Here is a 17,002-nt window from a genome sequence, read left to right as displayed (position 1 = left end):
GGTTAGTGAAAATGAGAAGTTAAAATTAAGAAATTTTAAAATAAAAATAATGTTTTTATCGTTTTCATCATTTATAATATCAGTTATCTAAGAAGTATTTGTTTGAAGATAGATAATCTTAATATTATATCTAGTATTAGGATATATTAGAATTACGGATAATGTTAATTTAGAAATTTAAATATATTATCTTTATGTTTAGAATTAATTATATTTGAATTATGATAATTGAAATCATAATTAATTTATCTTATTCTAATTAATTTCCGCAGTTCATGGGTATCTTTTTCTTCCTCACTTCTCTTTAATCTTATTTAATCTTTTCATTCATCATAAAAATATTTGATCATTATCTATAATTTATACTTTTGTTATAATTTTTCAAAATAAAAACTAATTATATCCTCTTATTTTAAGTACTTGTTATTATAACTTATATTGATATATTTTTATTCTTATGGTGGTTGATATATTTTTATTCTTATGGTGGTTGGTGTAACACCCCATAATTTACATATAACTATTACAATAAAAGTTCTACCAGTTTCTATATAAATTTGGAGTTTTTAAAAAACATTCCTAATACATGATTAGGATTTATAGAAATACAAATAGTTACATATCCACAGCTCAAAATAAGACTCTGAACCCTCTAAGGCTCTCCTGCACCTGTATGGTCATCTGCTCGTATACATAGTATAGTCATTGCAGTTCAAACACAACAAGAAAAGCAAGGGTAAGCTAGTGAAAATAGAATTTTATAATATACACAATTAAATCAAAAGAGAAAACCAAATTACATGATCAATTTCTCAAATTATTCAAATTTCTTCAAATCTTAACAATAAACAATCACATAGATCTCACATGGATGTACACATCCAGAATATTCAACAAACAACGTCTTCCGGAAGACCCGTATTAAGTAAGTCCTACCAGAGACTAACACCTGATCCAAAGATTACCAACGAATCCAACAGAAAGGATCAGGATAAGTTCAATACAACCCAAGTCGTGCATCTCATATGTCACTGTGTGCATGAACTCCCCCATCAGCTTCTCACCACCTGATATCTTAGTCTATGTGACTTAAATCATCAGTGAAGCTCGGAGATCTCTGTTACCACATAGGCATCAATACTTAATACACAACAAACATCAGTCCATACATTATCCCAAATGTATGAATTCAATTTCATACCATTCTGTCATACAATATCATTCAAAAAGTTATCCACAATATTCAAAAGTTTATTTGACATAAAAAAAATAACACTTTAAAACTAAATCATCAAAACCCAATTTTTCCACAAATTTAAATAATATATAAACAAACAACCCAATATAAATAAACACACAACATCCCTACAAGAGAAATTGAATATTGGGACCACGTCCCTTCCGCATTCAGATCTTCTATCCTAGGGTGCTATTAAAAATTAAATTTAGCTTCCCTTACCTCAATTGCTGGCTTTCCAAGCAACTTTTAGAATTTTATTCCCCACCGTTTGGATAAACTTCAAGATTTACAGGCCTAATGAAAATTATCCAAACAGAACAAAATTTCAATATATAATAGAATAAGTTGAGAGGATTAAACTTCTCAACTGACCCCACCAAGATTGATGACTTAATCCTAAGGAAAAACAGAGAACAAAGGATATTTAGAGTAAAAATAAACTTACTCTGTTTGAAAATCTGATCGGGTAGAAATGTTCCTTAACTCGTCATCTACAACGTGGTCTGATCAGATTCTAAAATAGATGAAGATTGGGAGAGAAAATTAAGAGAGAGGGAAAGAAGAGAATATGGAAAGAGAGAGAAATAGAGATAAGAAAGAAAAAGAAGAAGAAAGAAACTGTGCGCAGGGGGAGGGGTTGTGGTTTTTTTTAAACGCTGTTACAGTTGGTTTGTTCTAAAAATAGATCGCTCTAAGAAAAATAAAATATATTCAAAACAATGTCTAAAGTTACTTTTATTCTTACAATTTTATTTTATTGGCAATTTATAAATAATATATTTGAATTAAAATTGTAAAATATTTCAGATATTATATATTATTGATCAATAATATCTTTAAGCAAAATCAGGAGAAAAGTTTATTCAGATTAAAAGGCTTGATAACAAATAAATAAATAAAAATAGTTACTTACGTTAGTTTCCTGTCAATTAGAGAATATTTTAATACAAGTGTCACAAATATACATTCTGTTAATAATTTTGATATCATTTTGATATGGTCTCTATTAAAACACAGAAATGTTGTTAATTGATGTGATATATATGCATATTTTTTTTTACTAATTCTATAATTTTTATAATATTGTATATAATTAATATGAAATATTGTGGAATTAAAAATATATAGTCAAAATTAAGTTGATAATAAGATGACAGGTTGATAATGATATGATTCTCTAGTACCATATGTAATATGTGGATAACAAACTATCTCATTTATGTGTAGGTTTACATTTGTTTCTTTATTTTATTAACCACTTTAATATTATTGAGTTATATTTTAATATAAAAAATTCTTTAATTGGTTAAAGATCGATAATGTATAATATTTTAAATATAAATTTTAGTTTTAGATTTTAAAACTTTTAAAATAGAGAAAAATAATGTAACATAAATAAAAAAATTTATCGACAAATAGCAATAAAATTAAATGGAACCACTTCAAGAATGGACAACCCTTATACAAAATGATGCTCACAAAATACATTTTCGTCTACATATCAACCAAAAGAACTTCTTATTGTCTGTCCCAACTCTATCAATAAGTAACATAAAATAATTATCTGGAATTTAATTCTGTCAGACTTAAGTATTTGCACTTTCAAATCTTAATTTTAATACATCAATTTAGTATTTTTTATACAACTTAACTTTTAGTTTATTTAAAACTAATTATTTTGTAAAATATAAACTATATTTATACATCTTTAAAAATCTGTATTTATATAATACAAATATTTTTAATTTTTATATATTAAATTATTTTTTTTGATAAAATGAATAAAGGTATTAAAAGTATTTAAATTAATTTTATATCTCACAATTACTTTTATAATTAAAATTTTATTTTGTTGACAATTTATAAATAATATACCTTATTAAAAATGGGGAAATATGTAAGATATTATATATTATCAATCAATTATATCTTTAATCAATTAAAGGGAATTTTATTTTTTGTCGACAAACAATAATTTTTTTAGATATAGTTAAACATATTAAACATCTTTCATAATAAAAATAAATAAATAAATAAAGTGTCGAAAATTTAATTATTCATAGAATAAAAAGTCTGGGGTTTTTTTAATAACGAATCCCTGCGCTTAATAACAAATTAATTCCTGTCAATTAAATTGATATACCTAGACAGAGGTAGGATGCACAACAAATATAACCGAAAAACATTACAACATTTTTCTTTTATTTTATCATATAACTTCTTCATTTTATCATATAACTAAAATTTTGGTATTATATTTTAATATTTTCAATTTTTTTTTAAAAAAATGAACATAAAATAGATAAAATATATATCTGCAATTTAATATATCAATCTCATAAAATAGATAAGCTAGTTATGATTTATTTATAATCATATCCTTAAAAAAAATATTTATATTTTATTTATATCTAGTTTAAAAATGAATAAGATAATTAAATTTAATTGTGGGTTGAGATATAAAAGATACCTATCATTCATTCTGAAATTTTCAACACCTAAAATATGTATTAAAAAGATAAAAGTTTGTAAATAAATATGAAATAAAGAGTAGAGTGGATGAAGTAAGATTAGATTTGAGGAATGTAATCTTATATTTTTTTAAATCTGAGAAACTGGAAAAGGGAAAATGCAATCTTAATCTTATCTTGATATATTTAATTAATATATTGAATCATACCATAAAGAAATAATAAATGTGATTATAAGATAAGATTGCAGAAACCAATTATATCTTTTGTAAGTTGTGTGTGATTTGGGCTATAAAAATAGTATAGTCAGGATGGTTGGTGTGGTTGTTTTGTTGTTCTTGAAGGGAAGAGAAAAAGAGATCAAAAGAGAAAGAGATATAAGAAGAGAAAGAGAGACAGAAAGAGAAAGCAACATGGCATTCCCTTGCGGTTCTGTAATAACGAGATCAGTATGGTCTTACAACCTTGAATTGGAGTTCGAGTTGATTCGTTCCATCATTGCCTTGTATCCTTTCATCTCTATGGATACAGAGTTCCCCGGCGTCATCTTTCAATCGCATCCAGGATTCCGACAACCACAAAATAACTACGCAGTGATGAAAGCTAATGTAGACGGTATGCATCTCATCCAAGTGGGTCTCACCTTTTCAGACAGTCAGGGCAACCTTCCAACCTTTGGAACCTCAAACCGCTTCATTTGGGAATTCAACTTTTGTGAGTTTGATGTGACACGCCATGCTCATGCTCCTGACTCCATCACCCTCCTCCGAAGTCAAGGCATGGATTTTGACAAGAATCGAAAGTATGGAGTGAGCATTGTGCGATTTGCCGAGTTGATGATGCTCTCAGGACTCCTCTGCAACAATAATATTCAGTGGATTGCTTTTCACAGTGCCTATGATTTTGGGTACATGGTGAAGATATTGAGCCAACGCTTTTTTTATATGCAACCATATTTACCTCCCAACTTAGGTGACTTTCTTCAACTTGTTAAATTCTTCTTTGGATACAGAGTATACGACATCAAACATCTCATCAGATTTTGTCCCAACCTTCATGGTAGTTTAGACAGAGTTTCTGAGTCCCTAGGTTTGGATAATAATGCCAGAAAAAGTCATCATGCAGGCTCCGATAGCTTAGTCACTCTCCATGTTTTTAATAAAATTAAAATTCTCTATTTTCATACACAACTTGACTTACCAGAACATGCAGGTATATTCTATGGCTTAGAGATGCCTTGATTTTTTTTTTTACCATCTTTGTACTTCTATTCTTTGCAATACAATATATTTCCAGATTCTACAATAATATATATCACTCCATTTTATTCTAACTATCTCTCTTCTTTTTTTTCCCCTTATATATGTTTCTTCTTTAGTAATACATTTATGTTGTGATAGAATCAATCAAGAAAGAAATGTATACTCTTTTGAAAACTCATTGTACAGTGGCCAAGTAATTGAAATGAGTGTTGGGTTCTCTCGGTGTCTTCTAAATACATTCAACCAACCTATGAAATTGATTGCTTCTAGGTAGATGACGATTCAATATATCATATTTTATTTTTATTTCTCAATTAATTTTAGTTTATTTAAAACTAATTATTTGACTTCAAATAAGCAGTAGAAACGAAGACGAAAATTCTCATTGTGAAATGTTAAAAGTGTTAAACTTTGAATACGCACCATGCATGGACTATCTTTTTGCTGTGTGTGGCCCTCACATATTACAGATAGTGGAATTTTGAATAAATAATTTTAATTTTTTTTAAATATGAGACTATGAAAAAATTACGGGAGTGAAAAAAAAAAGATTTTAAAGATATATAGGTTATCTTACCCATCCCGCACTTTATTTTATATTTGTTTCTAATGTTATTTAACAATTACTTAACTATATATTTTTTGGTTATTTTTATTTTTTAACATTCACCAACGTAAAAACAGTTATTCAAATCTCATAATTTAAATTGAAGTTAAAAATATGTAATGACATTTTTTTTATTCTGTTATGGAGTTTATAGTCAAAATTAAGTGATAATATAATAAGATGACAGATTGATAATTATACGATTGTCTAATAAATTGTAATATGTAGCTAACAGACTATCTGATTATATGTGTAGAGTGTACATGTATTTGTTTATTTTATCATATGACTAAAATTTTGGTTATAGAATTTTTTTAAAATTTTAAAAATTGACAAAAAGAAATGGAACATAAAATAGATAAAATAATTACAATACAGAAAATCTTATTTTTTAAGAGAGGTTTGTTAACTGAGGTTTAAAAAATCTCCAATAAGATAAGTGTACAGAAGAGGTTTTTTAAACCCCTAGTAAGTATTGGTAGTTTTTAAAAAATGGGAACATATTTTATTAATTCCTCACTTTATTTTCATTTTCGGCGTTTTTTAACATTGAGTTTGGGAGGCACCGGATACTGCTTTTAAAAATTTTGGAGGCACAGCATTTCACGCATTCAGAACCATCCCTTGAAAACACTCTTTCCGGTTCGTCTCTTTTTTTCGCTTCTCAGATCAAAGATTCTGAAAAATAAAACAAACAAGAAAATAAATAAATAAAAAACAGAAACTTTAGAATAAAGAAGGAGAAGAAATAAATATTTTTTTTAAAAATTCAAAAAAAGAAAAATAAAACCAGAAGCGTATAATTAAAATTAACTACAAAAATTAAAAAGAAAAAGAAAATAAGAAAAAAGAGAAAATAAATTCAGAAAAATAAAAAATAAGAAATATATAAAAAAAACAAAAAATTACTTCAAATAAAACTAAGAATAAAATAAAAGAAAATAATAAAACTAAAATAAAATGAAAACAAAATTATTAAAAAAATAAAAACTTACTTAAAATAAATAAAGCGTCACTTGGCTGCTGATCGTATCTTATTTGGTGGTTCTTGGTGTGTTTGCTGCAGTTTTCTTTGTTTTGGTGGCACTATGGTGTTGGGGCTGTTTTTTTGGAGGGGTTGATGCGCAATGTTACGTATTTATGTAGGTGGCGTTGTGGTGTCGGTCCTATTTCATGGAGGGGTTGGTGCGGGATTGAGAATTAGCGTTTTTGTGTAGTGTATTGGTTGGACACCAGACGACCGAATACCGAATCAAATAACATTCATGATATAATAAGGAGGTAATTAGAGGAAATTGTAACTGGTGTTGAAGGAGTCAAAGACATACTTCAAGATACACCTCTATGATATCAGGAAGCCACTACACACATTCTAAGGACCACTACACATGTCTTGGTGAACTGTTTACCTAACCCACACAAGTGGAGACCCAAGTCAACCTATAAGTAGGATTTCTACAGGGGGAAGAAAGTACGTTTTTCATATCATAAGAGAACAAACCAAAACATTAGCACTGACTTGAGCGTCGGAATCGCAGGTACCCCGACCGGCGGAGCACACGCGTAGCGAAAAGAAGGACTTCGAAGGATTGGGAGATCATCAGCACGACAGCGAATTGCGTACCAGTGGACAAATATTACCTAGGCGTCGTCATCCGTAAAGGTACATGCAGGTTGGTACTGGAGTGGAGCGCTAGGTGTGCCTGGTTCGGTGCTATCAGCTTTCTTTTTTAGGTCTAAGATTGGTGGTTCAGTGCCTTATGTTCTTGAGCGGTGTAGTGAGCATGTGGTCTCCTTGCTGAAATTTCTGGGGTCTATGGTATTTTGCTGTTGTCATAGCTCTGATACACCATAGAATGTTGTTGTAGTTCTGATATGGTATCACAGGTTTGTTGTTGCAATGGTCCTGCTACACACATTGGTATTCTGGTTTTTCTTAATTCTGTTTTTACCCCTTCTTCTATTCTATTTGTGAAGAGAAATAGGGGGAGAATTATATGGTTTGTATGTTGCTATGTATCTGCTACATATCTGCTTTAAAACTGGGTTTATATGATTTAGTTAGTTGTTGCATAACTATGATTTTGCACCTTGTTTTCACTTGTTTTCACACTGATTTTGCTGGTTTTCGTTATGAGAATCACATAGTGAAAATTGGTTATATGGTGCTAATGATATATGGATATGATTACTGTTGATACATGCACAAATTATGTTTTGCAGGTACTAACAAAATCAAACAGAACATCACAAGCACATCACCAACAAACCAAGGACTTGTTTTCATCAAATAGGGGGAGATTGTCTTCATCACATTACACCTTTGATAAATATCACATAGAGATCTTGTCCCTATGACAAGAATTTCATCAACTTCAACATCAAAGAGGTGTGGATTTTTCGGAAATTGCTTTCTTACTGCTCATCCGAATTCCATTGTTCATCTTCCATGAACTTTACATCTCTACTAACAACATTTTTTTCATTTTATGGTTCGAAAATTTTGTAAGCTTTAGAGATGTTACTATATCCAATAAAAAATTTGGTTTTAACATTTTTGTCAATTTTGTCTCTTTTAACATATGGAACATAAGAAAAATAAACACATAAAAAAAATCTCAAATTTTGTAAATCTGGTATGTACCCAAACCAGCTTTCAAATGGATTGTTTTGTTCGAAACTATAGTTGATCCTGTTCAGAAAAAAAAATACAATTGTGCTTGCAGCCTCTACCCATAACTTGTTTGACAAATCCTTCTCATGTAACATACACCTTGTTATCCCGTGATGCTTGTATTTTTCCTCTCACTTACACCATTTTGTTGTGGGGGGTATGAGAGTGTAAGTTGGTGTTCAATGCTATCTTCTTCACAGTATTTATAAAAAACGCCAATTGCATGTTGCTTTTGCATTGTTAAACCTTCTTATTTTCAAACTGCAACCACTTTGATTCTCTATAAATGTTTAATATTTGTAGAAGATACTAGAAACCTTAGTCATGGGTATAAAAATATAAATCGAACAATATCTTATATAATCATCAATAAAAGTAGCATAACATTTATTACCAGTTAAAGACAATACTCTTTGAGGTCCCCCAACATTTGTATGAGGAAATGGTCTTCTGTGGTATGAGGAAATGTTTTTCTGACTGACTTACAGAATTGGCAAGCCACACAATCTACCAACTTATCTTTAATCACCGAGACACCTTTGACCAAGGCATGTTTCGAAAAATATAACAGTTGCATAAGACGAAAATGTTCAAGTCTTTTATGTCATAGATCAATTAGATTTAAAGCATATTGTTTAGATCTCATTTTAACTCTGAACATATCTTTACCTTTAGTTGTTTTAGTCAAACACCAGATAAATTCTATTATGACTTTGAAGCCCATTTTCAACAATCTATGCAACAGTAAGGAAATTTTGATCAATCTTAGATACACATAAAACATTAGAGATATAATTCAAACTTGTTAAGCTTTCAATAACAATGATACATTTTCCTTTAACTAAGATGAAATAATCATTTCCAATTTTCACTTTTAAAACTAATGATTTTGTCATACTCTCTAAATAGCTTTTCATCGTTGGTCAAATGGTTTCTGCAGCCGCTATCTATTAACCATGAGTTATTAGAAGTGTTGGTTGTAGCTAAACATGTTGAAACAAAGAGTTTCTCATCTTCTTCCTCCTTCACAATTACTTTTACCTCTTTTTATTTAGACTTGCAAATTCGCTTTACATGTCCAAAATCACTATAGTTTTTACACTTGACATCTGGCCTCCACCAACATTAAATTATCTTTTTGCAATGTGGATAAGGTGAAAAGTTCTCATATTATTGATTTTTTTTGAACCTTCTCTCATCGTTTTCGTCCATTTATTGTTCTTTGTTTTTTTACCTTTATAAACTTGTTCTTTTACATGAAAAACACATTGTATAGTCTCGTCTCATCATTTTTCTTTGTTCTCTAGAAGGCATTTACAAATTCTTCCAAGTTGATAGTTAACATATCTTCCACTCAAAAGTTGAGATTTTTTACTAATATTTTTCTAGTATAGTAATCATAATTTTTTAACAATATTATTTTATCAGAAAGCGTTTAAGAAGTTGAACTTTATTTGTTATACTCAGAAGTTTATCAATATAACTTTTAATTATTTTTGTCTCCTTCATCCACTTACATGTCTTTGATTCTTTTAATGACAAAGTATAGATTTGAAGTTTATAGTTATTGTAAAAATAATTTTTGATATATAAAAAAAATACATCTTTTTGTCTTTTTTTTTTTGTCTTCTTCTTTATGATACTTTATTTGAGTTAGATTTTCAAAACGTTCAGGAACCTCGTCATTTTTTAGTACTACCTTCCAAAAATCCAATGTTTTAAGATAATATAAGAGACTTTTGGATGTAACGACGAAGGGTTAGTGAAAATGAAAAGTTAAAGTTGAAATTAAGAAATTTTAAAATAAAAAATCCTGTTTTTATCGTTTTCATCATTTATAATATCAGTGATCCGAGAGATTTTAGAAGTAATTATTTGAAGGTAGATAATCTTAATATTATATCTAGTATTAGGATATATTAAAATTGCGGATAATATTACTTTAGGAATTTAAATATATTATCTTTATGTTTAGAACTAATTATATTTAAATTATGGATAATTGAAATCATAACTAATTTATCTTATTCTAATTAATTTCCGCAGTTTATCGGTATTTTTTCTTCCTCACTTTTCTTTAATCTTATCTTTCACCATAAAAATATATTGATGATTATGTATAATTTATATTTTTACTTTTGTTTTAATTTTTCAAAATAAAAAACTAATTATATCCTCTTATTTTAAGTACTTGTTATTATAAGTTATTGACAGATTTTAATTGTTATTGTAGTTGGTTTGTTCTAAAAATAGGTCGCTTTAAGAAAAATAAAATATATTCAAAACGAGATACCGCACATTCCATTTTATTTAATTTATATTAAATTTAATTATTTTGGTGATGATAAAAGTATTACAGTACAAATTGTAATGCGTGAGGCAGTTCTTCAAAGCAGTTGCAGATTGTAGTGTGCTGCTTTGTTCCAGGTGCATGGATTCCTTTTATTGCAGCTAGGTTTGTGGACGTGTGCAGAGACACTTGCGTTTTTCAAGCGGCTCGGAGTGCAAAACGTGTTGCTCTTTGTTTTCAATCTTGTTTGGGGAAGATTTGTTATACAGAAAAGTATTCGTTCTCTCTCCTTCGAAGGTTTCAGAGCGGTTAGGTTAGCCTTTGAGGATGGTGGAGGACTTTACGGGTTTCCTCATCTAATGAGGTTGTTTGATGGATAAGAAAACATCTGCTATGCCAAGTTAAAGGAAGATATTTGCTTAGACTTTGGGAAATACATGTGACATTCCTTTGTCCCAGCTACTTACTCCTTGTATTAAGGGAGACATGGTTGTTGTTCGAGTTGACGAGGAAGATTATTTGGCTTATTTGGCTGGTCTTGAGGATTGTAAGACCCATCTACATGGTCAGACTATTCTATCTAAAGGGGATAAACCTCTCACACATCTTGATTTAACTAAAAAGTTGCAACTTGTGTGGAAGGCTATTGGACCGTGGAAAGCAATCCTTCTTGGGAAGAGATTTTATGAGTTTGAGTTTTCTTCTTTGGAAGACATGCGATGGGTACTTGGGATGGGTTCCTAGCAGTTATCTCCTGGCTTCTTGAGATTGTTTGCCTGGACAAAAATCTTTATTCCATCTACTATGAAGAGTACTAAAACCCAAGTATGGGTTCAAATCTACAATTTGCCTTTGGAATATTGGAGACCAAGGGCGATATTTTCCATCACTAGAGGCATTGGTACTCCTTTGTCTTTGGATGATCATACCATGAAAACGAATAAGAGTTTGTTTGCTAGAGTGTTGGTAGATATTAATCTTTGTCCTCTCTTCCAAATCAGCTATTGGTTGAAGGTTTAGGCTTTGCATTTATAGCAAACGTGGAATATGAATGGTTCCCTCCATTGTGCTCTCACTATAAGATGATTGGACATGAACTTGCTTAGTGTCGGGTGATTCATTCTCAAGATCGTGTTACTGGACATCAACATAAGTCTTCTCAAAAGAAAATTCCTAATGAACGGGAACATGGGAAGGTTGTGGGGGACCCCGTGGTTCCTAAAAATCATAAAGAGTATCGGAAGAAAGATCCGCAGCAGACGCTCGTGGAAGGCCCTATTGGTAATCTGACAATTGATGTTCCTGGAGGGACTAATGTAGGGTCACACTTGGGTCCACTTGATTCTGGTAAAACTGATGGAGGTGAGGATGATTTTGCAGATATGTTTCTTCTTGAGGATGCCTCAGATCATGACAGGTCCTCACCCATGCAGGGATTGTCCAGTCTCACTTCTGATATAGTTAGGGTTTCAAAATCGGGGATGGTAGGGGATTCACAGACTGTTATGCAACCCAAGGGCTTAGATTTACAACTTGTCGTAGATTCATAGGACGTCACGACTCCTATTGATGGTCATCATGTGGAGGTCTCCACTATTGTGGATGTACCATCTCCCACATGTCATACCTCTCCTCGAAGGGTTAACTCATTTAGGGATGATAAAGCTCTACTCCCAGATAAGGATACGTATATGGATTCTATTGTTCCTACCAATTCATATAGTGTAAACAAATGTGTATATGGATCCTCATGGTAAATTGTGTTAAATTGATGGGTACTTATCAGATTGAGGAATGCATGTTTCATCTCCAAGTCCTTAGTGATAGTAGGTATTGCAATACTAGAAAAATGTCTTGGCCCTTGTTGCATAGCGTAATCTCCAAGTGTTCTTTTGGGCTGTGGTGGTTGCTCTTCAACCATGTTGTTTTTTTCCTGAAAAATTTCAATGTGAAGAGTATAAATCGTTGATGATTCTTCTCTAATTTCTCTTTGTTTTTCTTTCTCTTTTTAACCCTTTTCTTTCAAGCAGCCTTTTCAATCTCCGATTCAAATTGCAATTGATCTTTAGAAACCTGTCCTCTTAGTATCATATAAGACAATTCACTCAAGGACTAGCACAAGGAGTAACTAGCAATAAAAATATTAAAATTTAGAAACTATCAAATTTAAAACAAATAAAAAAATCAATAAAATCAAATCAAATAAAAAACTTAAAAAAATAAACCATTAAAATATTAACAATATTTAGGAATTCATATTCTAAAATTTAAAACAGTTCCCTAAGAATGGCACCGAAAACTTTATGACTATTTTACGGTAAGTGTACAAAGTCAAAATTGGTAATTTTTCCTTAAGGACGGATATTGATCTCACTAAATATGAAAATATATGTAAAAGTTTGTTTGAATGGTTGTTTGTATAAGGAATAAAGAACTTTTTCAGTTAAATATAAGGATCAAAATCATGAATAAAGATTCAAACTTTAATAATAAAATGACAATACCAATCATCAATCAAGAAAAGAATATTATAAATAAATATCACCTCAATACATAAGAGTTTAAACAAATTACTCTCAATCCCAAAAGGAATAATTAGCCACTCATATTGGCCATTACAAGCATGGAAATCAAGAAAAGAAGATCCAAGATATTTCTCCTTTATGGTTGCCTCCTTTGTGGTTTTCTATCTCTCAATATCCTCCCAATGGTGTCTAGGGTTAGGCCTCACACCTTTTACTTAACCTAATTGGGCTTGGGCTAAGTGACATGTCGCTCAAGTGAGATATTGCTTTCTCTAAGTCTTGTATGCAATCTTGGACTTCTTTTTCTTCCCATTCCTCTGAATCTTCAATATTATTGAGGACTGCTTTTATCAATGGGTTAAAATCAGACATTTGTCTCTGATTCAAATTCATCTTATAATCCAAAAATATGTATTAAGGTTCAAATACCTTAATTAGGGATTGAATTATACTGTTTTATCAATTAAAGCCCATAACTACATATCTTTTTGTATGAAATATTTCTAAATTATGGCACATATCACTTATCATCCTGTAGCGGTACCAGACTGGTTCTATACGAGCATCATTCATTTTGGGGTCTAGGTCAAGAAGGGTGACCATGTGTTCTTTCTTGGGGGCCTTGAATTTCGAGGTCATTTTCTGCTTAACTCGTGATTTTTCTTTACGAGACCATCGGGATTGTTCCCCTTGAGGTTCTTGGGGAACGCTCCCTGTGCAGTTCTCAATATTGTGCCCTATTGGTAGGTTCTACCCTTAGGCTGACCATAAAGCATTCTCGAGCCACCTTTTGGTCTACGTGCATTGTGACTATATCACCGGATGTGGATGAAAACTTCATAGCCAGAATTAGAGTTGACACGATTGCCTGGACGATGTTGAGGGAGTGTCTGCCAAGCAAGATAATATAGGAAATGTTACCTTTGAATTTCAAATATCTTATTTTGATAGTTCCACTTAGATGTTTCTCTTCACCAGACATGGTATATAGATCAATATACCCCTGAGTGTCCACTCATTCCTAGAAATGCCAACAATTTGATCATCATATGCTTGGATTTTGGTCTCCAGAACCTCACCTTTTTAAAAGTCTTCCAATAAAGGATATTCACTGGACTTTCTTGATCCACAAGTGTTTTCATGATTGCAAAATTATCGAATTCCACTGTGAAGACCATAGGATCATCTTGTGTCGGGTCGATTGTTTAAACGTCATCACCTGTGAAGAGTATCAGAGGGATCCTCGATTAGGGAACGATCGAAGCTGAATTCACTGACTGAATAGATCGAAGATGCTTTTTCGAAGTGGAGCCTGAGCATTCTCCGCATGCAAAACCACCACCAATTGTGTTAATCACTTGTCTACCACTATGACGTAAAGGCTCATCTCTTCTTAAAGGTTCACTCGTTCATGGTTGTTTCCCCGATCATCGGCCATCACTGTGATGTTGACAAGGATAATACACCTTTCGTTCAGAATATTTTTCTCTCTACTGAGGAGATTTATTTGAACTTGTGTTGTCGGTTTGTATAAACTAGTGCAAGTCCCCGACATGAATGAGCTCTTTAATCTTATCTTTTAATACCTACATCTCTTTGATCGTTTGAAGTTGCGATGGTATCGACATTTCCTATATGTGTTGGCATCTTTAGGACTTTGTAACTTTCTGAGTATAGGAGTTAGATCAGCATTCAAGGCCTTGTCCCTAATCTTTCCCCTATCAGCATTTAACGAGGTGTAACTATGGAACCGAGGTCTTCGACTCTCTCTGTATTTATCATTTTTTTGAACATATTATGCCCATTTTTTTCTTATTCTTTCCCCTTTCACCGCCATTCTCTACTCGAACTTGATTTCAGTAATCCAGTCACTCTTCCAACTGCATAAATTTTGTTGCCTATTGCCATAATTCGTCCAAGTTTGTTGTTGGTTTCTTATACAAACTATCGGCGAACAGTATTGACATTAATGTTGTTACCGTATGATCCATGTCTAGTTTCAGGCTTAAATTTTGGATATTCAAAGATACTTAGCTAAATCTCTCCATCAAAGCTTGAAGTGACTTATATTTCTATTTTTGTATGTTGATAAGTGCAATGGATGTTAATTGGTGTGATTGGCTGATAGCAAATTGGGTTTCGAATTTGGACAATAGTGTTTTAAAAGCAATCCACTAAATTGGGAGTGAGACATGTAAACGAACTAAGCGCCTCTCCTTTCAGTGAAGTGGGAAACACTTGGCAGAGCACCAAATTGTCAGATGCATATAGGCGCATCTGGGTGGTATACACATCCACATTTTCGTCCAGATCCGTAGTTCCATCATACCAGTCAATTTTTAACCCTTTCCAAGTTGGTGGATATTGTGTCTCACAATGTGATCAGTGAAGGGATGCCCATTGGGTATATGTATCAAATGGTTGAGTCTCGATGATGCATGAGTCATTCTCAGTAAGTTCTAAGTATGGATTGATCTTCAAAGTGGATGTCTTCTCCTGATTTTGTGTGTCATCGAATTTCTCCAGTGAAGGTGGCCTTCTAACCTTTGGTTGAGGCCTTTTATGCCTTGGTTCAAGTATGATCTTGGCTACTTGCTGCCTCATTTGCTCATTTTTTTCTCAAAAGATTCATATCTCCTCCTCATTCTTTTCACGCTTGATTCGTATCTCCTTTTTTTTTTTGGCGCCTCTCCACGATCTTTCTATGCAAGGTTTGGAACATAGCCATCTGCTCGGCGTTAGTCATTCTCTTGTTTACCATCAACCTTGTTGATACCATTTGTTGTCTTTAAATTCTATCTCGGTCCCACGGTGAGCGCCAATTGTACTTGTATAAGGCCTAGATAGTAACTACTATTGGTTGAACAATTGATGTTCATCCCTCGGTACATAAAGAAAACTAAATTGGAGTAATAAGTTTAACTTTCTTAGATATCTAGATATCAAGAACACAAACTTGGACTTAGATATCTAGATATTTCTGAAAAGTCTACTCCAAACACTTGAGCATATGCTTTCACCACCAATCTAACCTTGTATTTATTGTATAGAACTATTTGCATTTAGTTTAGTTCTATAAACCCATTTCACTCTACGGATTGTTTATTTTGAGGTCAATTCACTAGCTCTCAAGTGTCAATTTTTTCCAATCATCTTTAATTCTTTCTTCATATCATTAATCCACTTCTCATATTTTTCAGCTTCTTCAAATTCAATAGGTTCTAAAACAACCACATTACACCTTTGATAAATATCACATAGAGATCTTGTCCCTCTAACAAGAATTTCATCAACTTCAACATCAAAGAGGTGTGGAGTTTTCGGAAATTGCTTTCTTATTGCTCATCCCAATTCCATTGTTGATCTTCCATGAACTTTACATCTATACTCACAATATTTTTTTTTCATTTTATGGTTCAAAAATTTTGCAAGCTTTAGAGATGCTATATATCCAATGAAAAATTTGGTTTCAACTTTTTTGTCAAGTTTGTCTCTTTTAACATATGGATCATAAGAAAAACAAACACATCTAAAAAAATCTCAAATTTTGTAAATCTGGTGTGTACCCAAACCAGTCTTCAAATCGATTGTTTTGTTCAAAACTATAGTTGATAACCTGTTCAGAAAAAATACAATTGTGCTTGCAGCCTTCACCCACAACTTGTTTGACAAATCCTTCTCATGTAACATACACCTTGTTATCCCGCTATGCTTCTATTTTTACTCTACTTACACAATTTTGTTGTGGGGGATATGACAGTGTAAGTTGGTGTTCAATGCTAGATTCTTCATAATATTTATAAAAAAAATCAATTGCATATTCTTTTTGCATTGTTAAACCTTATTACTTTTAAAATGCAATCACTTTGATTCTCTACAAATGTTTTATATTTCTAGAAGATACTGGAAACCTTAGTCATGGATAATAATATA

At 31.6% G+C, this 17,002-nt stretch overlaps 1 long non-coding RNA gene and 1 pseudogene across 2 annotated transcripts; one reads left to right on the top strand and one right to left on the bottom strand.

Moving 5' to 3' along the window:
* Window positions 1-494: 494 nt before the first annotated feature.
* LOC137836457 (uncharacterized) lies at window positions 495-1,862 on the bottom strand. 2 transcript variants are annotated; one of them, XR_016520626.1, is made up of 3 exons: window positions 1,686-1,862; window positions 1,460-1,534; window positions 495-681 (listed from the first exon to the last, which is right to left on the bottom strand). It is a non-coding gene; the product is annotated as an uncharacterized LOC137836457 (long non-coding RNA). The 2 variants fall into 2 exon arrangements; XR_011085285.2 differs by lacking the exon at window positions 495-681 and adding an exon at window positions 732-1,117.
* A 2,262-nt stretch (window positions 1,863-4,124) lies between these two features.
* On the top strand, window positions 4,125-4,952 carry LOC137838437 (putative CCR4-associated factor 1 homolog 9 pseudogene; annotated as a pseudogene).
* The last annotated feature ends 12,050 nt before the right edge of the window (window positions 4,953-17,002 follow it).

This window comes from Phaseolus vulgaris, chromosome 4 (assembly GCF_051622355.1).
Source record: "Phaseolus vulgaris cultivar YP4 chromosome 4, ASM5162235v1, whole genome shotgun sequence".
Classification (NCBI taxonomy): domain Eukaryota; kingdom Viridiplantae; phylum Streptophyta; class Magnoliopsida; order Fabales; family Fabaceae; genus Phaseolus; species Phaseolus vulgaris.
The sequence above is the reverse complement of the archived record's forward strand: the minus strand, read 5'-3'. Positions and strand labels throughout refer to the sequence as shown.